This window comes from Petromyzon marinus, chromosome 39 (assembly GCF_048934315.1).
Source record: "Petromyzon marinus isolate PM22_M1 ecotype Great Lakes invasive population chromosome 39, UKy_Petmar_22M1.pri1.0, whole genome shotgun sequence".
NCBI classification, from domain to species: domain Eukaryota; kingdom Metazoa; phylum Chordata; class Hyperoartia; order Petromyzontiformes; family Petromyzontidae; genus Petromyzon; species Petromyzon marinus.
In genome coordinates, this window is record NC_133705.1 from 11109793 (window position 1) to 11135204 (window position 25412).

Consider the following 25412-nt stretch of genomic DNA (forward strand, 5'->3'; position numbering starts at 1 on the left):
ACACAGGCTGTGAGAGAGACGCACACACACACAGGCTGTGAGAGAGACGCACACACTCACAGGCTGTGAGAGAGACACACGCACACTCACACAGGCTGTGAGGGAGACGCACACACTCACAGGCTGTGAGAGAGAGACACGCACACCCACACAGGCTGTAAGAGACACGCACGCACGCACTCTCACACAGGCTTGAGAGAGACGCACACACGCACACACACAGGCTGTGATAGAGACGCACGCACACTCACACAGGCTGTGATAGAGACACACGGACACTCACACAGGCTGTGAGAGAGACGCTCACATACGCACACACACAGGCTGTGAGAGAGACGCACACACACGCACACTCACACAGGCTGTGAGAGAGACGCACACACACGCACACTCACACAGGCAGTGAGAGAGACGCACACACACGCACACAGGCTGTGAGAGAGACGCACACACACACACAGGCTGCGATAGAGACGCACACACACGCACACTCACACAGGCAGTGAGAGAGACGCACACACACGCACACAGGCTGTGAGAGAGACGCACACACACACACAGGCTGCGATAGAGACGCACACACACGCACACTCACACAGGCAGTGAGAGAGACGCACACACACGCACACACACGCAGGCAGTGAGAGAGACGCTCACACACGCACACACACACACAGACTGTGAGAGAGACGCGCACACACACAAGCTGCGATAGAGACGCACACACACGCACAGTAACACAGGCAGTGAGAGAAAACGCACACACACGCACACACACAGGCTGTGAGAGAGACGCACACACACGCACACTAACACAGGCAGTGAGAGAGACGCTCACACCCACACGCACACAGGCTGTGAGAGAGACGCACACACACACAGGCTGCGATAGAGACGCACACACGCACACACACAGGCTGTGAGAGAGACGCGCACACACACAGGCAGTGATAGAGACGCTCACACACGCACACACACAGGCTGTGAGAGAGACGCACACACCCACACGCACACAGGCTGTGAGAGAGACGCACACACACACAGGCTGCGATGCGATAGAGACGCACACATACGCACACATACACAGGCTGTGATAGAGACGCACACACACAGGCAGTGATAGACACACACGCACACTCACACAGGCTGTGATAGCCACACACACAGGCAGTGATAGACACACACACAGGCAGATAGACACACACACAGGCAGTGATAGACACACACACAAGCAGTGATAGACACACACAGGCAGTAATAGACACACACACAGTGATAGACACACACACAGGCTGTGATAGACACACACACAGGCAGTGATAGACACACACACAGTGATAGACACACACACAGGCAGTGACAGACACACACACAGGCAGTAACAGACACACACACAGGCAGTGACAGACACACACACAGGCAGTGACAGACACACACACAGGCAATAATAGACACACACAGTGATAGACACACACACAGGCAGTGATAGACACACACACAGGCAGTGATAGACACACGCACAGGCAGTGATAGACACACGCACAGGCAGTAATAGACACACACACAGGCAGTGATAGACACACACACAGGCAGTGATAGACACACACAGGCAGTGATAGACACACACACAGGTAGTGATAGACACACACACAGGCAGTAACAGACACACACACAGGCAGTGATAGACACACACAGGCAGTGATAGACACACACACAGGCAGTGATAGACACACAGGCAGTGATAGACACACACACAGGCAGTGATAGACACACACAGTGATAGACACACACACAGGCAGTGATAGACACACACAGGCAGTGATAGACACACACAGGCAATGACAGACACACAGGCAGTGACAGACACACACAAACAGGCAGTGACAGACACACACACAGGCAGTGACAGACACACACAGGCAGTGATAGACATACACACAGGCAGTGACAGACACACACACAGGCAGTGATAGACACACACACAGGCAGTGATAGACACACACAGGCAGTGATAGACACACACACAGGCAGTGATAGACATACACCCAGTGATAGACACACACACAGGCAGTGATAGACACACACACACAGGCAGTGATAGACACACACACACACACAGGCAGTGACAGACACACACACAGGCAGTGATAGACACACACAGGCAGTGATAGACACACACACAGGCAGTGATAGACATACACACAGTGATAGACACGCACACACAGGCAGTGATAGACACACAGGCAGTGACAGACAGACACACACAGGCAGTGACAAACACACACACAGGCAGTGACAGACACACACACAGGCAGTGATAGACATACAGACAGGCAGTGATAGACACACACACACAGGCAGTGATAGACACATACACAGGCAGTGACACACAGGGAGTGACAGACACACACACAGGCAGTGACAGACACACACACAGGCAATGATAGACACACACAGGCAGTGACAGACACACACACAGGCAGTGACAGACACATACACAGGCAGTAACAGACACACACCCAGGCTGTGACAGACACACACACAGGCAGTGACAGACACACACAGAGGCAGTGACAGACACACACAGGCAGTGACAGACACACACAAACAGGCAGTGATAGACACACACAGGCAGTGATAGACACACACACAGGCAGTAATAGACACACACACAGTGATAGACACACACACAGGCAGTGATAGACACACACACACAGGCAGTGATAGACACACACACAGGCAGTAATAGACACACACACAGTGATAGACACACACAGGCAGTGATAGACACACACACAGACAGTGATAGACACACACACAGGCAGTAATAGACACACGCACAGGCAGTGACAGACACACACACACAGGCAATGACAGACACACACACACAGGCAGTGACAGACACACACAGAGGCAGTGACAGACACACACAGGCAGTGGCAGACGCACACAAACAGGCAGTGATAGACACACACACAGGCAGTGATAGACACACACACAGGCAGTAATAGATACACACAGTGATAGACACACACACACAGGCAGTGATAGACACACACACACAGGCAGTGATAGACACACGCACAGGCAGTGATAGACACACACACAGGCAGTGATAGACACACACACAGGCAGTAATAGACACACACACAGTGATAGACACACACACAGGCAGTGATAGACACACACACAGGCAGTGATAGACACACGCACAGGCAGTGATAGACACACACACAGGCAGTGATAGACACACACACAGGCAGTGATAGACACACACACAGGCAGTGATAGACACACACAGAGGCAGTGATAGACACACACACAGGCAGTGATAGACACACACACAGGCAGTGATAGACACACACACAGGCAGTGATAGACACACACACAGGCAGTGATAGACACACACACAGGCAGTGATAGACACACACACAGGCAGTGATAGACACACACACAGGCAGTGATAGACACACACACAGGCAGTGATAGACACACACACAGTGATAGACACACACACACCCACACGCGCACGCACAAGCGAGGCTGCTCGAGGCTCGCGCGGATCCCTCCACGCATTCATCGCTTCTGGAGGCGAGGGGCGCGCGCGTGCGCGGAGACACCGAGACACAGAGACACGGTACCTAGCCACATAGACACGGAGATACAGAGACACGGAGACACAGAGACACGGTACCTAGCCACATAGACACGGAGACACAGAGACACGGACAGAGACAGAGACACGGAGACACAGAGACACGTTACCTAGCCACATAGACACGGAGACACAGAGACACGGACAGAGACAGAATCACTGAGACACGTGCAGACGAGACAGGGCCACACGGGGACACTGAGATGTAGGGATATAGACATGGACGCAGAGACAGCGACACAGAGATAGACAGAACCACCGATACATGTACCCACAGAGAGAGAGAGAGTCACTGTGGCAGAGAGACACGGAGACCTCGAGGAAGCGAGAGACGTGGGGGTGAGATGCCAACTCGGTGAACTGCCGAGTGGCGAGGTCACTGAAGGAAGGAGAAGGCGGTGGCGGTGGTGCGGCCGTGTCTAGGAGCGGTGCGGCCGCCCCTTGTGCTCGGAGGTGTTGCGCTCTCCATCCTCGTGGCCTCGTGCGGTGTGGCCGTGGAGATTGGTGGGGTGGGGGGTGACGGAATGATGCGGCCGCTGAAAGGCGGTGGGGCCGTCCAAGCGGTCGGCTGCTGGTGCGGTTGACGCGTGGAGGGGTGGTGGGGGGGAGGGGGGGGGCTGGTGGTGTGGTGTGGGGGGGGAGGCCGGGGTGGTGGTTCGGGCAGCCCGCTCTATTGGGGCACGTGGTGCAATCCGCGACCCCCTGCGTCGACCCGCGCTGCACACACGAGGAGAGACGAGAGAGGAGTCACGGAGGCTGCTGCTGCTGCTGCGGGGTGCCCGTAGGGATCCCTTGACCCCCTGACTGGGGTCCCACAGTACAAGGGGTTCGGGACCCCCCCCCCCCTCCCTGGAGGTGATCCTGGGGGGCGGAGGCGAGGGAGGCGGGGGAGGGGAGGGGCCACGGAGGCGCGGAGAGCGGAGGTGAGGAATCCACCCGCGGCGCGACCACTCACGACTCTCACCACGCGGGCATTCAACCACGATCCTATCACCACCACCACCATCACCACCATCACCACCATCACCACCATCACCACCATCACCACCATCACCATCAGCAGTCGTGGTGAATGGCTCTCCGCGCCATCGCCGTCTCTCGGGGTGGCCCGCGATCCCGCCGTGCCGCTCGCTCCGTCGCTCCATCGTCTGCCGCTGAGTCGCGGTCCTTCCTTGGGGGGGGGGTTAGTTAACCCGCCCCCCCCCACTCCTTCTCCCCCCCCCCCCACGGCGTAGAGCGCACGGGGGTTGTCACGGCGGTGCGTCCGCTCGCCTCCAAACGGTGTTCGAGGTGGGGTGGTGTCCGTGCGTTCTTCAATCCTTCCCCCCCCGCCTCCTCTGCATTCTCGGTGTCATTCCTAGCACGCGGCTCCCTCCCTCCCTCCATGCCTCCCTCCCTCCCTCCAGACGCTTGTTTGCTTACTTTTCAGCTTTTGGTTCCGCTTTTCCAGCGTTTAAACTATTTAAAACTCATATTTTTGTTTTATTTTGCCAGTGGGTAAAGGCCCAACAGAGCTGTGTAGCTATTTATTTCGTGTTAATTGTCGGTCAGAAGCGACCCTGCCATCACCGAAGATCGCTCAAGGAGAGTGTCTCATCATCAGTCATCATCACGTGGACATTTATAAGCAGTAGCCAAATAACTCTGAGACGCGTGATCTTGGGTCTAAATGTGAAGGGATTCTGGGGGGTAGAGACAGGAAACAGGAATACCGCCAGCATCGCCTGATGAAGCTGGTGGCAGCAATCACCGGCGAAACGTCACAGTACTCAAGTTGTAAATGCTGTGGTTTTTTGCTCTGCAACGCACCTGGTGTGCTGAAGTAGTCACTAACTGTGCACGGTTTAACACGTAGGCTTTCGCGACCCATATCATCCATAATACAGGTTTTTTTTATTTTGGGTTAGATCACGTGAATATGCGTCGTTGATCCCGCCACCACCCTACACAGTCAATTAGTAAGGTGTGTCGCTTCAACAGAACGTGCCAATTCGTTACGCGTACAGCGCACCGCTTGTGTGTTGGAGAGCAAAGCCACAACATGTAATTGTGCTTCGTTTTGTTTACGCGACAAACCTAACCGATTGGCTGTGTTACAGGGTGGTGGTGGTGGTGATGGGTTCACGACACATTTATATTGACGCGAACCAACCCCTAAAAAAAAACCCAACTTTATCATTCCAAATATACTGCAGGCGTCAGGGTGGGGATCGCGCCCACGACCTCCTGTGTACCCAGGCGAGATAGAAAATCCTTGCCACCGTGGCGCATGTATGCATTGCCTTTGAAACAACAACATCATGCAAACTACAAATATATATTGCTGCAGGCGTCAGGGTCGGGATCGAACGTGCATACCAGGCGAGGTAGTTAACATCTCCTAAACAACAGCGGGAGGATAAGTGACCTTGGTGTGAAGTCAACATATGATTACACCCTTCGTCACAATGCCTCGCCCGGCTGTCTATCTGCGATCAGCCGGGTACACGCCGGCAAACCGGCATCTGCACGCCACTTTCGCCACGTTCATCAATGTTTGATAACCGACCAGACTTCAATCATCGTTCTCGGAATACACACAGCAACAGCAGCAATAGCAGCCACAGCTGCAGCAACAGCAGCAGACAGCAGCAGCAGCAACATCAGCAACTGCAGCAGCAGTAGCAACATCGACAGTAGCAGCAAAACGCGCGCGTATTTCCAGGTTTGCTCCTCCGAAGAGAGATGCCGCCGCTGCTTCCCATCGATGGTGCCACGGTGGCTATGAGATGTTAACTACCTCGCCTGGTATGCAGGAAGTCGTGGCTTCGATCCCAGCCCTGATGCCTGCTGCTGCTGTATATTTGGAGGTTGCGTGTCTCTCTCCCCGTGCTCGTGGGGATTATTTTTTCCCCTCCACATGAATAAACACAATTGTTTAGAGAATTTGGCTGCGGGAAACTTCCAGATGATAAGCCACTTCGTTGAGCTATTATTTGTGGCCAGGTTGCTTCTGAAAAGAGTTGTATAGCTCAGTGGGACTTATCTGGTCAAATTTAAATAGTTTAGTTATTGTATCTGGAAAGGCAATGTTGTCGTTTTATATAGGGGGGCGTCCATAAATGACGGGGGGGGGGTGTTTGAGAAATGTGACGTCACATCAAAATGCGCAACTTTAAATAAATATAGAATTGTTATAACAACACTAATTGTTATAACAACACTCCTACAACATCAGAGTGCAGCGCCACATTAAATACGCACTACAATGACAATAGTTTAAAGCGATTTGAAACATGTTTATTTTTCAAAATGGAAATATGTTTTTTTTTGGGGGGGGGGGGGGCAGAGCTTTGTGACGTCATATTTGAGGGGGGGGGTCTGACTTTTTGTGACGCCGTGTGACGACGGTGGGGGGGTTAAAAATCGTCCAAAATCGCGTGACGTCATTTATGGACGGCCCCTAACTGGGGCTCTTGTTTGTTGATGAGCCGCAGGATACATACAGATCTCATATAGTCACGGATGTGACGTTAAATCATGTTCTACAAGGGCTAGAGAACCGAGTAATTGATGTAAATTCTCGTGATGTTCTAGAAGGGCTGGAGATCTGAGTGACTGATTTAAACTCTAGTGATTTTCTAGAAGGGCTGGAGATCTAAGTAACTGATGTCAGCTCTAGTGATGTTATATAAGGCCTGGAGATTAGCACAACTGACATCAAGTCTAGTGATGTTCTAGAAGGGCCGGAGATCTTAGTGACTGATGTAAACTCGAGTAATGTTACTCCTTGGTTCTTTCGGTAAAGTCACGTAAAAATAAATTAAATAATAATAGAATACGACGTTTCGATTGTAACACAAGCAACCATCATCAGGTACAAATGAATGAGAAAACAAACATAGTAAACTTGTAAATATAATACAATACAACACAGAGAGTCGGTCAACACAACAGTCAACAGCCAAACCCGGTTGATTACGTTCTTCCAAAGATTGTTAAATTTGAGAGCGAGACAAAACATAGACATGGAGACACGCGGACAGACACACAAGCAGAGAGAGACACACAGAGACACAAGCAGAGAGAGACACACACATAGGCACACAGAAAGACAAGGTCTCTGTGTCGAGGCCTTAAATAGAGATAGAGGGTTGCGGCAGAGGGGGAGTTGTGTGGAGTTCCTGCCCATAGCGGCCAGAGGAGAGAATGGACTTTTAAACAAGTACGGAACAAGCACGTTAGAAAGCAAATTTAGTAAAATTAGGAAGTGTAATGCAATGCAACACAGAGAGTCGGTTAGCACACAGTTAACGCATAGCCTGATTGATTACGTTCTTCCAAAGATTGCTAAATTAGAAGTTATGTGTGAAACAAACGAGCATGGCAAACCCTCCCCGTAGAGGAGTGGTGTATATAAAGGTTGGGGATTTGAGTGACTGATGTCAACTCTAGTGATGTTTATTGTATGAGTCTCTCGGTAAAGCCACGTAGATAGAAACATATTTAAAATATCACGACGTTTCGATCGCAACACAAGCAATCGTCTTCAGGTGAAAAAAGTACAGCTTGGCTGTATCTTCAGGTTCTAGAAGGGCTGGAGCGTGTGTTGTTGATGTGGCTTCGGAGCTTCGATCTCTTTCACTCCGAGGGCAAGGTTAGGGTCCAGCTCTAAGTATCACGCAAAACACTTTAAAATTATACAATCTCGGTCATCATCACCGTCGTAATCAGCCCTGTAGCATCTTTCACGAGCCTCCTCCACAGAGGCTGACTTTGACACCACTGGCACCGGTAATCGGCGGGTCCAATCTGCTTTACATCCTTCTTTACCACATCAGCTCGATCGCTTCTATAGCCTGTGTCGCGCCCGTTTAACCCGCTCTATGGGGCCAAGCAGAAGCTGCTTAGGCATGCGGTGGCTGGGCATGCAGGCTACATGAACCAGCCAAGGCAGCCTTACCTGCCGGAAGAGGTCACTGATGGGACCGTGTCTGGATCTTTCTCGGATCTGTGAGCTTCACACACGATATAGTCTTGTTAAACCCAGAATTGATCGTAGGCAGGCCAGCCCGAATGTTTCACACCGGCGGCGGTGTTCGGTCAAAAGCATCAAGATTTCACAAGCATGGAGAAGGGGGGGGGCATGACCGTGGCCGAGAAGAGCCAAAGCTTAGTATGGAGCAATAGACCAGGTAGCTTCCGTACATGGTGAAGCAGCTGATTAAACTTGTTTTGGAGTGAGCTGGTTATTAGCACACTGCCCATATATGAGAACTCCTGCACTGTAAACTAACCTATCTGCTAAAACGAAGCAATGTTTTATTTTACCCGGTAAGGCCCACTGAGCTATATAGCTCCTTTTTTCAGAAGCGACCTGGAAACCAATGATAGCTCAACGAAGTGGCTTATCATGTGTAAATTGATAGCAGCCAAATACTCAAAACGCGTAATGTTGATTCCAAATGTGGGGGGGGGGGGGGGGGGGGGGGAACCGAAGGACCTGGAGACAAATCTACGGGACCACGGGGAGAGAAACAAGCAAACTCCAAATATACAGCAGGGTCGCAATCTATCCCACCACCTCCTGTATACCAGGCGAGGTAGTTAACAACTTTCCACCCATTTACTCACGAAGAGTGGAGGGGCTCGATGGCGTTACCGTACCCCGGGATAGATGCGTGGCGTTGGTGGGGGTCGGTGGGAAGCTCGGCGGGGGGGGGGGGGGGTTCAGCAGGGGAGTCACTAGCGACTCAGTGTGAGCAAATAATGGCACCAGCGTCATCCGTGGTGTACGGCGCGAAAGAAGTTCAACACACATACACACACGCAGAGCGCGCTGATAACGCGACTCTCAGAGCGCAGGGGACGGAGCACAATGGGAGGGAAAAGGGATGGAGCAATTAAAGGATCATCAGCATTCATCACATGGTCGACGCAAGTAGGAATCCATCGCTTGGCAGCATTTAAATCATCGATCAGCCCTCCCATTGTATCTGCACCGAGATGGATATTCCACCAGCCATGGGAAGCTTCTCGAACTAAGGGGTCAAAGAATATCTTCTTTGGTTCTTTCGGTAAAGTCACGTAGAATGAGAATAATATAATACATTAATAAAATAAAATAACACAATAAAATGCTCACGACGTTTCGGCCACAACACAAGAGGCCTTCTTCAGGTGAAAGGAACAGACCCGTCGGGACGACAGAGCTTCAATGAACGTTGTTAAGATTCGTAGCGTCTTTTTAAGCTGGTTTAGAGAAGTGAGGCACCTTGACAAAGGGGTTTACAAATCAAACAGGAGAATTTAGCATTGAAATAGCTGAGTGATTAGCTTGTGACTGGTCATAGAAATAGCTATGTTAAAGTCAAAGCCTACACATCCACAGAGGCACCTAGTACAAATCAAACAGGAGAATTTAGCATTGAAATAGCTGAGTGATTAGCTTGTGACTGGTCACAGAAATAGCCATGTTAAAGCCAAAGCTTACACATCCACACTAGACTATGCGTTAATTGTGTTTTGACCGTCCGTCTGTGTTGCTTTATATGGTTTCCAAATTTTGCTAAACCCTGATTGTTTGGTATGCTTCTCTCTCTGTTGTATCCTGTTGTATCTGTGTTAGTTCCCCCCTACTTGGGTGTCTGTATATACATCTGGGGTTATGTGCTTCCTCTCTCTCGTAAATTTAGCTCTTCTGTACCTGATGATGGCTGTTTGTGTTGCAACCGAAACGTCGTACGCTATTGTTATTTTATTATTTTTTATTTATACGTGACTTTACCGAAAAAAAACAAAGACTAAATTTTCCTGTTTAATATGTAAACCCCTTTGTCATGGTGCCTCACTTTTCTAAAGCAGCTTAAAAAGACGCTACGAATTTTAACAACGTTCATTGAAGCTCTGTCGTCCCGACGGGTCTGTTCCTTTCACCTGAAGAAGGCCGCTTGTGTTGTGACCGAAACGTCGTGAAAATTTTATTGTGTTATTTTATTTTATTAATTTATTATTTTATTCTCATTCTACGTGACTTTACCGAAAGAACCAAAGAAGATGAATCCTTGCAGTCACGAAAGCTTTAAATCAAAGAATATGTTAAATAGTTGAGGGGCCAGAGGACACCTCTGTCGCACCCCAAGATGAACAGGGAATGGCTTTGACGACCCGGGCCACGTAACTTTACCCGGCCCTTAATAATTGTGAGCTGGGGAATCAGGGACAGCCCAAAATGCACGAAGAACAGCCCGGAGCCCAGAGGCGAGGTCAATAAAGCAGAGTTGTTAGTCCGGTTGAATTTTTTTACAACCTCTGTTGTAGCAGATGGACATAGAATAGGGGCATCCGTACAGGACCACCCCGGTCTGAAAACCACTTTGGGTCTCTGCAAGCCTCTCCTCAGGGGGCGATCTTCAATAATCCTTGCCAGGACCTTTCCCAGCCTCACACCGAGAAAAGAGATCACCTGGAAATTAGTATTGTGTGTGTGTGCGCATGCAAAGGCAAAGACCCCGCGTCTAGCCTTAACAGACTGTTGGGGCAAGTGCTGTTAGCGAACACTTATGAAGGCGGGAACGGCACACGAGGGGTTGGATGGCCCGCGCCACGCCCGGCCGCCTTTGTCTCCCCAGTGGCGTTGTGTAAACACCGCACCAGGTACTCATTTGAGACTCAGTCGACCTAGGGGAGGCCCAGGACCGATTCAGTGAATCGTCACCGGTGTTGGCCGTGATCGACAATATAAATCGGGTCGCTGGGTTGAGTAGCGCAGCGCGCCAACCATTGCACCACGGCTCTTAAAAACGCACACACACACACGCATACACTCACAAACTTACTCATGCACGCACACGTCACCCATCACCTACTCAGACACCCACACCCACGCGTGCGGTTGCATTGCGCACACTCTCACACATGTAATTACACACACACACGACAGGCAGACATGCACACTCACTCCTATACACACGCACACTCGCACACACTCAATAACACACACGTAATCATGCACGGACACGCATATACACAGACAATCGTACTCGCGCATGCAGGATTACAAAAAAATACAAAGAGCCCCCGTATAGTCTTGGCAGACTGTTGCGGTAAGTGCGATTAGCGAGCAGCACCTATAAAGGCTGGAACGGCACACCAGGGAGTGGGTGGCCAACGTCACGCCCGGCCGCCTTTGTCTCCCCAGACACGCCGCATACGGTACTCATTGAGGCTGAGTCGACCTAGGGGAGGCCCAGACACCGGTTCAAATAATCGTCACTGGCGTTGGCCGTGAGCGCAAATCGAACTCGGGTCGCCGGGTTCGTCGCGCAGCGCTGCTAACCGCTACACCACCGCTCCCCACACACACACACAGGCACATATAGACAGGCACACACACATACACAGGCATGCACACACACACACAGGCACACACATACAGGCACACACACATACACAGGCATGTGCACACACACAGGCACACACAGACAGGCACACACACATACACAGGCATGCGCACACACACACACAGGCACACACAGACAGGCACACACACATACACAGGCATGCGCACACACACACACAGGCACACACAGACAGGCACACACACATACACAGGCATGCGCACACACACACAGGCACACACAGACAGGCACACACACATACACAGGCATGCGCACACACACACAGGCACACACAGACAGGCACACACACATACACAGGCATGCGCACACACACACACAGGCACACACAGACAGGCACACACACATACACAGGCATGCACACACACACACACAGACAGGCACACACACATACACAGGCATGCGCACACACACACACACACAGGCACACACAGACAGGCACACACATACACAGGCATGCACACACACACACAGGCACACACAGACAGGCACACACACATACACAGGCATGCACACACACACAGGCACACACAGACAGGCACACATACATACACAGGCATGCACACACACACAGGCACACACAGACAGGCACATACACAGGCATGCACACACACACACAGGCACACACAGACAGGCACACACACATACACAGGCATGCACACACACACACAAGCACACACAGGCACGCACACACACATACACAGGCATGCACACACACACAGGCACACACAGACAGGCACACACACATACACAGGCATGCACACACACACAGGCACACACAGACAGGCACACACACATACACAGGCATGCGCACACACACACACACAGGCACACACAGACAGGCACAGGCACGCACACACACACACAGGCACGCACACACACACACAGGCACGCACACACACATACACAGGCACGCACACACACACACAGGCACGCACACACAAGCACACACAGGCACGCACGCACACACACACACAGGCACGCACACACACACACAGGCACGCACGCACACACACACATACACAAGCACACACACATACACAGGCACGCACACACACACACACAGGCACGCACACACACATACACAGGCATGCACACACACACATACACAGGCATGCACACACACACACACAGGCACACACAGACAGGCACACACACACACACAGGCACACACAGACAGGCACACACACACAGGCACGCGCACACCTACTCTACACGCGCGCACAGGCGGGCGTGCGCACACTCCCACGCACCCACCACACGTGAGTCGCATGCTTCTCCTGCGCCAGCTGATGCGCGTGCCTGCTGCATGTCTAATGCGTCTGCAGCTCCATCCACTCACTCCGGGGGGGCTGGCTGGGGGGGGGGGGCACGGGGGAGGGTGGGGGGAGCCCAGTTGACTCCCATGTTAAACGTGTTATGTTGGTGCCCCGCTATTGTGCACGTGCGTGTACGTACTATACACGTATGTGTTTACATGTGTGTACACGTATGTGTTTACATGTGTGTACACGTATGTGTGTACATGTGTGTACACGTATGTGTGTACATGTGTGTACATGTGTGTACACGTATGTGTGTACATGTGTGTACACGTATGTGTGCACATGTGTGTACATGTGTATGCACGTATGTGTGTATTTCATGTGTGTGTACACGTGTGTATACGTGTTTACGCTATTGTACACGTGTGCACGTGTGTGCATGCTATTGTACACGTGTGTACCCTTGTGTGTGTCTGGCTATGCGTATGCACGTGGCAGGCTGTGTGTCTGGCTATGCGTATGCACGTGGCAGGCTGTGTGTCTGGCTATGCACGCGGCAGGCTGTGTGTCTGGCTATGCGTGTGCACGTGGCAGGCTGTGTGTCTGGCTATGCGTGTGCACGTGGCAGGCTGTGTGTCTGGCTATGCGTGTGCACGTGGCAGGCTGTGTGTCTGGCTATGCGTGTGCACGTGGCAGGCTGTGTGTCTGGCTATGTGTGTGCACGTGGCAGGCTGTGTGTCTGGCTATGCGTGTGCACGTGGCAGGCTGTGTGTCTGGCTATGCGTGTGCACGTGGCAGGCTGTGTGTCTGGCTATGCGTGTGCACGTGGCAGGCTGTGTGTCTGGCTATGCGTGTGCACGTGGCAGGCTGTGTGTCTGGCTATGCGTGTGCACGTGGGAAATGCTGCAGGCAAAACCGCGGCAGGTGCTTGCTCAAGGTCGAGTCGACCTAGGGGAGGCACAGGACAGGTTATGATATGACTCGCTAAGTCAAGTGACTGGGAATCAAACTTAAGCCTTCCGGTTTCTTGGGTCTTCGGGTTCGTGCGAGAACCATCGCACTGCCGTTCCCCGACACACGCAACACACAGCCGCCCAAAGATCTCCCGTACGTAGCCTTAACAGGCTTTCGGGGGACAGATGCTGCTAGCAAGTAGCACCTATCACGGCCGCCACGGTACACCAGAGCGTGGGTGGGTGGCCAGCACACTAAGATCTTCGAGTTCACACAACAGCAGGCTGAACACAGTTAGCAGGGCTCTCTCTCGCCGGGGTCACTTGGGAGAGAGGTTACCTCTGCCCGGAGCGTTTCCCACCCTCGGGGCTCTTTCGCACATATATCCCCTTGCCAGATGGCACCAACATCAGTCAGCCAGCCACAGTGGGGGGGGGGGGGGTTGGTTGGCTGATGTTGGTGGTAGCCTCAGCAAACCTAGAGCAGGATTAGCCCCGATGCTTCGTCCTCCGGTTTGGACTGAGGGGTTCTCCCCCCCCCCCCAAAGGCGGCACGCACAAGTCCTGACGGATTGAGTTGAGCTCCGTCAATCCTTGCCAATGGTGGGGGGCGGTGCTGCGTGTTACGTTCTTCATCTTCCTCGACACGGGGATCCACAGAGTGGCGAAACGTAATAAAAAGAGAAACGGTTTCGCAAAGAAGAAGGCAACCTGATGATGGTGGTGACGATGATGCAGCAGGCGGTGAGTGATGAGAAGGAAACTACTGGGCACTATTTTGGACACACAAGTCGGGTGTGGACAAGGTGACAATTTAAAGCGTCTTGTTTTTATGCACAATCAAGGTTTTTGGGTGAGATGGCGTAAGTACAAATGTGTCGTAACCCTCCACCACCCGACACAGCCAGTACGCTTTGTCACGTAAACAAAACGCGCCATTTGTTTATTACTCCAGCCCACCGGTGTGTTGGAGAGTAAATCCACAACATTTACAATTTGGGTAGCACGACGTTTCGCCGATTTACCGGTGGGCCGAAGTAGTAACTAACTGGCACGTTTTGTTTACGTGACACCCCTTCCTGGCTGTGTCGGGTGGTGGAGGGTTACGACACATCTGCACTCACGCGATCTAACCCCTCCCCCCCCCCTAAAAAAAAAAAACCTTGCTTACGAATAACATTGGTCGCGATAGCGCGCCACGTATTAAACCGTCCTCGCTGTCGTTCGGCAAAACGTAAGGAGCTGGAAGAGAGAGTGGAGACCTCACAGAGAGACGACGCGTCTTCACGACGACACCACGAGGGGATTGGTGCCAGAGAAGACGCGGCCGCTACTCGAGCGCATTGGCGCAAGGTAGGGGTGGGGGTGGGGAACGAGGAAGCAAATTTGACGGGGACCACCGTGAAGGTTCTACGTGCCCACGGATCGTGACGAGGATGGCGACGAGGCAGTCTCCGTCTCCTCCCCCCCTGCCCGCCCGCCCCCCCCCCACGAGCACCACCGCGACCACCACTCAATCCTGGCAGCGCCGCACGCGACCTCCGAGCCTGCGAGCCACGGGTTGCCTTGCGCACGTTGCGAGAGAGGCTCGACGCGAACCACCCCCAGGCTGCGGCGAGGCCTCTCCTCCCTTCTCCGACGCGGAACGCTCCAGAGCGTCGCTCTTCTTCAGTGCCAGGCGCTCCATGGGGCCGACGGTGCCCCCCACCCCGCCACTCCTCCCCTGACGGGCGGCCCTCTGACGTGACGCAACCCCGACACGATACACACAACGAGTGACCACTCCAGCGCTCAACACCGTCATCAACGTGCTGTTGTCACAACCACCCCCCCCCCCCCAATGGTTTCAAATAATGTGTGGGTGGCGAACCTCAGTCACGCTGATGATGTCTTGTCGGCGAAAGTGCCCCCCCCCCTCCCCCTCTGATAATGAGTGAAGCACCACTGTTGTACGCGTTTGGGGAGTGGGGTCTGCGGGTTTCCCTCTCAGCTCGCCTCGAGTCACCGAGAGCTGTCCAGGGGAGGTCTGCGCCAGGGCTAACCTGAGCTCAGCCACGGTCCTGAATCACCCTCGTCCAATTTGCCCCCAATCCACCCACGGCTCCGGAGAGGAGGGGTGGAGATGCACGACCCAACCCAGGTCACGCGAGCAATCGACTTGCAGTCGGGAATGACATTCATTGCAAACCCTCCCTTACCCCGCCAGCGGACGGCACCTCGGCGAGCCAGGGCTGTGGTGAACCAGGGCTGAGTGACAAACTCCGGGGAGCCCCACCGTTTAAAGGAGATCGCAAACATCGCGATCTCACCACGCGCCGAGCCGATGGCCATTGCGCGGGTCACCTCCACGTCAGTGACGTGGAGGTGAGGTCGATGGCTCGGGAGGCACTGGCTAGTGTCAGAGCCAGATTCATACACTGAGGGGGGGGGGGGGGTGTGGCCTCACGTAGGGGGGCGTGACCTCACTGAGGGGGGCGTGTTAGACACGTCCCCCTCAGTGAGGCAGATGTGATAGCTGCCTCCCCTGTTACCTGGAGTATGGAAGGCGAGGACATGAAATGAAGGGGTCTACAAACATTACATTGGTGACGTACTGAGATAGTAACAGGCACGCGCTTATTGCCCGCGCTCCATCCAGTTACTGAGGGGTTGCGCAATCAGAGGGGAGGCTGAGCTCGTCGCTGCCTCACCTCTCGTCTCTTCCGGTATTTGCAGCGGAGCTCCGCAAATTTGGCGATTTTGACTATAAAAATGATTGGAATCGTACAGAAATGGCATTTATAAGACAGATCAGTGGAAATATCTTACTATTTATTTTATTTGATTCTTTTTTTTTTACTTATCGTAAGAGCTATTTTCATTGGAGTATGACAGGTGAGGCTCTGCCTCCTCTGCCTCCCCTGACCGCACGTCCCTGCTCCACGGTGATGTCCTTTCGAGAAAGTTCCCGGCAGGTCGCGTGATCCGTAGCACCAAGCCAGGATGTCATTAGGGGCTGTGCATAAATGACGTCACGCACCTGGGGGGGGGGGTGGTCAGACATTTGTGACGATGTGTGACGAGGGGGAGGGGGGGTTTGAGAAATGTGACGTCACATAAAAATGCGCAACTTTAAATAAATATAGAATTGTTATAACAACACTAATTGTTATAACAACACTCCTACAACATCAGAGTGCAGCGCCACATTAAATACGCGCTACAATGACAATAGTTTAAAGCGATTTGAAGCATGTTTTATTTTCAAAATGGAAATATGGTTTTGGCGGGGGGGGGCAGAGCTTTGTGACGTCATATTTGAGGGGGGGTCTGACTTTTTGTGACGCCGTGTGACGAGGGGGGGGGGAGTCAAAAATCGTCCAAAATCGCGTGACGTAACTTATGGACTGCCCCTTACGCGTGGACGAGGGAACGGCGAGCCGGGCTTATTTTGCAAGATCCGTGGGTCGCACACACGCATAGGCTTTTGTGTCTCGAGAGACAATTCTTTTGCGCCTTACGAGGTCAGCTGTAGGTTTCGCAGCGCCTAGAACGACTTAGTAGGCCAATCCTTGAGTGACATTCCTTGCCACGGCAATTGCTGAAGTGAATGCGGTGGCAGCTCCAGAGGCGTTTGTTGCTTTTTCTTTAGGTCGCTCCCTCTTGGTCTGCCAAGCGGTGCGTCTCTTCCCCTCGCCTCTCCTGATGCCTGTTTTCACAGCCTGCTGCCAGCTGAGTCGGTCGCCGGCAGCTTTCTCCCAGTCATTTGGGTTGATGGCGCAGCTCTTCGTGTCCCGTTTACAGACATCTTTGAAGCGCACGGCTGGGTGACCAGTGACCCGTGTGCCTGATGCCAGCTCGCCGTACAAGACATCCTTTGGGTATTCTGCCATCCTGCATGCGGCGCACGTGTTCAAGCCATCTCAGGCGCCTATGACTGAGTAGAGAGTACATGCTGGGAATGTTGGCCAAGTTGAGGACTGAGGTGTTGGGAATGCGATCTTGCCATCTGACACCGAGGATGCGCCTGAGAAATCGCAGGTGGAATGTGTTTAGTCGATGTTCTTGATAGGCGTATGTTGTCCAGGTCTCAGACCCATAGAGGAGGGTGCTAAGGACACATGCCCGGTACACCTGTACTTTGGTGTTGAGCGTTAGGGATTTGTTCTCTCACACTCTTTTGGTCAACCTGAACATAGCTGTAGACGCCTTCCCAATGCGCTTGTCAATCTCTGTGACAAGGGACAAATTGCAGGTGATGGTGGAACCCAAGTAGGTGAAGTCCTGAACGGCTTCCAGGGTGTGGCTGCCAATGTTTATGGAAGAGGGGTGTGTCTCTGACATCCTGGCCCATGACATTGGTCTTTTTCAGACTGATTGTCAGACCAAATGTATTGCAGGCATTGGCAAGGTGGTCGATGAGTGTCTGCAGACCTTGTTCTGTGTGAGCTGTCAGCGCAGCATCATCGGCGAATATGAGTTCTCTGATGAGGACTCTGCGTACTTTTGTTTTGGATCTGAGACGGCCAAGGTTGAAGAGTTTGCCATCAGATCTTGTATGGAGAAAGACTTCCTCTTCTGCCGTCCCAAAGGCATGTGTGAGCATAAGTGAGAAAAAGGTGCCAAATAGTGTTGGGGCAAGCACGCACCCCGCCTGCTTTACACCGCTGAGTATGGGAAATTCCTCTGAGGTGGTGCCGCTGTGCTGTATTGTTCCTTTCATGTTGTCATGGAAAGAGGAGATGACTGCCAGCAGCTTCGGTGGGCAGCCGATCACTTTGAGGAGTTTGAAAAAGCCTCCCCTACTGATGAGGTCAGGCTTTTGTAAGATCAATGAATGCCAAGTACAAGGGGACATTCTCTGTTCTCGACATTTCTCCTGTAGCTGACGCAATGAGAAGAGCATGTCAATTGTGCACCTTCCTACTCTGAAGCCACACTGAGCCTCAGGATACGTCCTCTCAGCTAGTATCTGTAACCTGCTGAGGACCACACGGGCAAAGGTTTTCCCCACGATGCTCAGCAGGGAGATGCCGCGGTAGTTATTGCAGTCCCCACGGTCACCCTTGTTTTTATATTGGGTAATGATGTTGGAGTCTCTCATGCCTTGAGGCATTGCTCCTTCTTGCCAGTACTGGCAGATAAGTTCATGGAGTTTTGTGAGGAAGGCGGGTTTCGCACATTTCAGTACCTCGGGTGTGGTGCCGTCCTGTCCCAGGAACTTGCCGCTGGCTAGTGAGTTGATGGCGTTGTCAAGTTCCTTCAAGGTTGTAACATTGTCCAGTTCGTGTATCGTTGGTAGGGGCTTTTACAGCAGCAAGGGCAGCTTCTGACACACCGTTGTCTCGTGAGTAGAGCTCTGAGTAGTGTTCTACCCACCTGGCCATTTGCTCTTGTTTATCAGTGATGATGGCCCCTGTGCTGTATTTAAGGGGAGCAGTCCTCCTTATGTTTGGACCAAAGGCTGTCTTGATGCCTTCATATATGGCACGGATATTGCCAGTGTCAGAGGCGAGTTGGATCATACTGCTGAGGTTCACCCGGTAGTTGTTGGCGCAGCGTCTGGCGGTCGTTTGAGCTGCACTGCGGGCAGCTTTCAGAGCCCTTGACGATCCTGTACTTGGGACAAGCTTGTACTTCAGGAGCGCCATGCGCTTGGCTTGGAGGATGGGTTCCAATACAGCCGGGTGTTCCTCAAACCAGTCTGTGTTCTGCCTTGTCTGCTTGCCGAAGGTATTGATGGCTGCATTGAAGATGGCGTCTCTGATGTATGCCCACTTTGTCTCCACGTGGGCCGCACAGAGATGTATAAAATGCATAACACCCTCGTCCTGCACAACCACACAGACAATGTTGGGGGCAAGTGCTTTTGTGGAGCTGCCTATAGAAGACAACAAACGGCTTGCGAGGGTGGTGGTTTGGACAATGCCGATGTTTACACATCGCACCAGGTACTCATTGAGGCTGAGTTTACCTAGGGGAGAGCTCAGGACCGGTCACCCTACACACATACACACTGCTTACACCCCAAATATACAAACATAGTAAACACACGTAACGTACAAAATATACAACAGCCATTCGCCACTAAGTGGCGGTGACGTCACCACGACGCTTGTGCCAGGCCATGTGCACCTTGAGGCCACGTGAAGTGTCGAACGCCCGCTGGGAGGAGGTCACGGGGCAGACCCAGGTGCCACGGGTCGATTGACTGAGATGACTGAGATGACTGGCTGATGCACCACCTGTGCTCCCTACTGTGCCAACTTGCTGTGCTTTAGCCACCCGGCGCTCCGCTCGTTGTTGTGAGCGTCGCTCCTCCGCCCTCCGTTGTTGTTGGAGGGCGACTGCCTCCAACTGCCCAGTAGCGTCCTTCACGAGCCTTCTCCACAGAGGCCGATATTGACACCTCTGGTACCGGTCATCGGCAAGTCCACTCAGCTCCACGTCCTCCTTACCACATCACTCCATCTCTTCTCTAGCCCGTGCCGCGCCCGTTTAGCCCCCTCGATCCGGTCGAACAAAAGCTGTTTAGGCATGCGGTGGCTGGGCATGCGGGCTGCATGACACGGACAACGTATAACCATCCGCAGACACAATAAAAAGGTCCCCCGTATAGCCTTAACAGACTGTTGGGGCAAGTGATGTTAACGAGGACCTATAAAGGCCGGTAACGGCACACGAGGGGGTGGGTGGCCAACACCACGCCCGGTCGCCTTTATCTCGCTAGTAGGAATGTTTACTACACATCGCACCATGTACTCAATTGTGGGCTGAGTCGACCTAACGGAGGCCCAGGATCGGTTCAGACAATCGTCACCGGTGTTGGTGGCCGTGAGTGGGAATCGAACTCGGGTCACCGGGTTCGTAGCGCAGCGTAGCGCTAACCGCTACACTACCGCTCCCCCTTCTATATACACACAGGCACATGCATCTCTCCACACACAACCCCATCTCTTGACACACGCACTCATATCGCTACACACACCCATCACATGTACGTAAACACGCCCACACACCCACACGCACACCTCCCCCCACACACACATAAATCCCCCCCCCCCCCCCACACACAAAAATCTCTGCACACACTCCCACACATCTCTACACACACACACACACATCTCTCCACACTCACACACACACACATTTCTCCACACAGACACATCTTCCCACACACACACATCTCCCCACACTCCCACAACACACATCGCTTCCCACACAGACAAAAGCTGTATTGACTCTGGCAGGATTCATTGTTCCGCGCAAAAGTCAAAGCGAGCGGCTCTTTCTCAAAGCAGCGCGAAGCGTCCATCATCGAAGCCTTGAGCGCCAGTGGACATTCCACGTTCCTATGGCGGAGCTAGTCTATCCGCAAAACACGCGCTGTTTACTTCACACGAAGCGCGAACTCACTTCACGGAGCCCGGAGCGTTGATGATGCTGATGATGGTGATAGATTGATGATGAGGTAGCCTTGCTGATGATGGTGTTGATGGTGATGATGTTAGTGACAGTGATGATGATAGTGACAAAGGGACACGTGGACGGAGAGACACGTGGATACACAGACACGTGGTGTTAGTACGGAGACAAAGAGACACTCGGAGCCACGTCATTGCGTAGACACGTGGTGTTGCTACGGTGACAAAGAGACACACAAAGACCCGTCGATGCATAACCACGCGGTTATGGCTACGGAGACAACGAGACACAAGGGATTGGTCGTCGCATAGACGAGTGGTGTTACGACAGAGGCAGAGAGACACACGGACACACGTCGTTACACAGACAAGCGGTGTTACGACGGAGACACGGGGATTCACTGTAATGAGCGCTCATGAACGTGAATCACTGCCCCCCCCTCCTCCTCCTCCTCTCAGTACGTTCCAATTCCCTAACCCCCCCCCCTCTCCTCCTCCCCCATCAAACCCCCCCCCCCACCCCCTTCCTCAGCCTCCCCCATCCCTCCCTCGCTCGCCATCTCCTTCCCTCTCCCCTGTCCTCTCTCTCTCTCTGTCTCTCCCGCCCGCTCTCTCTCCCCGTGATTTGTCGCGCGCGTATGTCCGGGGGTGCATGCGACTCTGGGGGGGGGGGGGGTCAAACCCGGGGAGGGGTGGGAGGCGACGGGGGAGAGGGGGAGGAGTGGTGGGGGTGGAGGGTTTCCCTCCCTCCCCTACCCCTCCCCCCGCGCGGTATAGTTTGTTCCGCTGGCGAGGTCAGGAGTTCACGTCTCCCCGTGGCCCCGCGTGTGGCGCCCTGCGTGCGCTTCTCGTTATCGCGGCCCCGTGGGCACCGCCCGCCTGCTGCCGAGTGACGCCGCCACGGTCGCCCGACCGCCTCCTCCCCCCTTTGTAGCGTCCCCACGAGAGCGATGGCGAGCGGTTGCGACGAGCGATGTCACGATGACCATGGCGATGTGATAAGCGTGGTGACGATGGTGATGGTGAGTGTGATGATGGGCGATGTGCGATGTAGTGTGTGATGATGGTGATGATGGGTGTGATGATGGTGGTGATGAGTGTGATGATGGTGGTGATGAGTGTGACGATGGTGGTGATGAGTGTGATGATGAGCAATGAGTGTGATGATGGTGATAATGGTGACGATGGGTGTGATGATGAGCAATGAGAGTGATGATGGTGAGTGTGATGATGGGCGATGTGCGATGTAGTGTGTGATGATGGTGATGATGGGTGTGATGATGGTGATGATGAGTGTGATGATGGTGGTGATGAGTGTGACGATGGTGGTGATGAGTGTGACGATGGTGGTGATGAGTGTGATGATGAGCAATGAGTGTGATGATGGTGATAATGGTGACGATGGGTGTGATGATGGGCAATGAGAGTGATGATGGTGATGATGGGTGTGATGATGAGCGTGAACATGAGTGTGATGATGAAAGCGATGAGTAATGATTGTGAGGATGAGTGTAATGATGAGCGTGAACATGAGTGTGATGATGAAAGCGATGAGTAATGATTGTGAGGATGAGTGTAATGATGAGCGTAATGATGAGTGATGCTGAGTGTGATGAGTGAAAAGTGCGATGATGTAATGAGTGTGATGACGAGCGATGAGCGTGATGACGGTGAGGATGATGATGAGTGTGATGATGAGAGCGATGAGCAATGAGTGTGATGATGAGCGATGAGCGTGACGATGAGTGTGATGGTGATGATGAGCGTTATGACGAGCGATGACCGTGATGACGATGATGAGTGTGATGACGATGATGAGTGTGATGACGATGATGAGCGTGATGACGATGCTGAGTGTGATGACGATGATGAGTGTGATGACGATAATGAGTGCGATGACGATGATGAGCGTGATGACGATGCTGAGTGTGATGATGACGATGAGTGTGATGACGATGATGAGCGTGATGACGATGATGAGTGTGATGACGATGATGAGTGTGATGACGATGCTGAGAGTGATGACGATGATGAGCGTGATGACGATGATCAGTGTGATGACGATGATGAGTGTGATGATGACGATGATGAGTGTGATGATGACGATGCTGAGTGTGATGACGATGATGAGTGTGATGCTGACGATGATAAGTGTGATGATGACGATGATGAGTGTGATGATGACGATTCTGAGTGTGATGATGATGATGAGTGTGATGATGACGATGATGAGTGTGATAATGACGATGAGTGTGATGCTGACGATGATGACGATGATGAGTGTGATGCTGACGATGAGTGTGATGCTGACGATGATGAGTGTGATGATGAGTGTTGTCGCGAGTCGGCAATATCATCACCACCTCCTCCTCCTCGTTCCCCGTGCATCACAGTTTAAGCGTCGTGTCGTCGCATTACAAATCGCATGGGGCCCTCCGGCTACGGAGCCCAAACACCCCCCCCCCCGCCTCCTACCCCCCACCGCCCCGCCCCCCTCGGCCCACACCTCAGCCCCGCAGGCGCAGAGACAATGTCTTTATGGAGTCGCCCACGACTTGCCAATAACGGGGCTCTCTCCGTGTAGTACGCGGTATTTATTACAGCAGCAGAGGCGGCGGCGGCGGCGGCCACCCCCACTCCCACCTCAACCTCCCTCCTCTCCCCCCCCCTCTTTTTGTCACCCCCCCCCACCCCGTCCCCTTTATCGCCACCCCCACACCCCCACCCGCTCCCCCGCCCGCCACCTCCACCCGCCCCTAAAGCTCTCCCCAGATTGAGCGGAAGGAGGCGTCGCGTCTTGGTTCGACGCGGGGGATTGATTTGGGGGGAAATGTGGGGGGCGGGGGGAGTAATGAGACATCTCACTTAATGAACCCCCCGCCACGTGAACCTTCCCCACGTGAACCGCCCTCCATCCCCATGGGATGCCCCCCTTTCCATCCCCCCGTGCACCCCTCCCCCCCACTCCCCACGTGAACCTTCCTCCCCACACGAACCCCCCTCGCCACATGAACTCCCCTCCCCACATGAACCCCCAATCGTCACGTGAACTCCTCGCCCTCCCCACGTGACCCCCCCTTCCTCCCCACGTGAACCCCTCCCCCACTCCCCACGTGAACCCCCTCGCCCCCACCGCCCCCACCCAAACCCCTCCCCCACCTCCCTCCGCGTCTCCTCCTGTCACCAATTAGGGCGCGCGCGGCTCTCAATTAGGGGCTGCCGCGAGGTCACGTGACGGAACATTTAAATGAAAATGGGGGGCTGTATTTGCGATAATAGCTCGTGACCCCCCCCCACTAGCGTCCCTCAACACTCCCATTAACGACATCCACCTCACCCCACTCCTTCATCCTCACCGCCACCCTCCCCCTCGTTACCCTGTCTTTAGCCCCCCCCCATACCCCCCACAGTCACCTCGTCAACATCGTCGTCGCTCCCCGTCGTATCTTCTTTGAACCCGCTGAGCACAACCCCAGCAACCAGTCCCCCTTAACACACCCCCCGCCCCCCTCCACATGATTGGGGGGGGGGTGGGGAGGGGGGTGAAGGGGGGAGGGGGGGATGATCGACTCATCGACATCATCATGACAATCATGATTATCACAATCTTCATCACAGTCATCGTCACAATCATCGTCATCGTCGTCACAGCCATGATCATCACAATTATCATCGCAATCGTCATGACAATCCTCATCAGCGTCACAATCATCGCAATCGTCATCAATCCTCATCGTCGT

At 53.3% G+C, this 25412-nt stretch overlaps 1 protein-coding gene across 1 annotated transcript in view; it reads left to right on the plus strand.

Moving 5' to 3' along the window:
- The first annotated feature begins 4277 nt into the window (after positions 1 to 4277).
- The window catches only part of LOC116950488 (uncharacterized), a 234081-nt gene continuing 212946 nt past the window's right edge, over positions 4278 to 25412 (plus strand). Inside the window, exon 1 of the mRNA XM_032968281.2 lies at positions 4278 to 4578. The gene's annotated coding sequence lies outside the window, so the exon portion shown is untranslated. The remainder of the gene's footprint in view (positions 4579 to 25412) is intronic.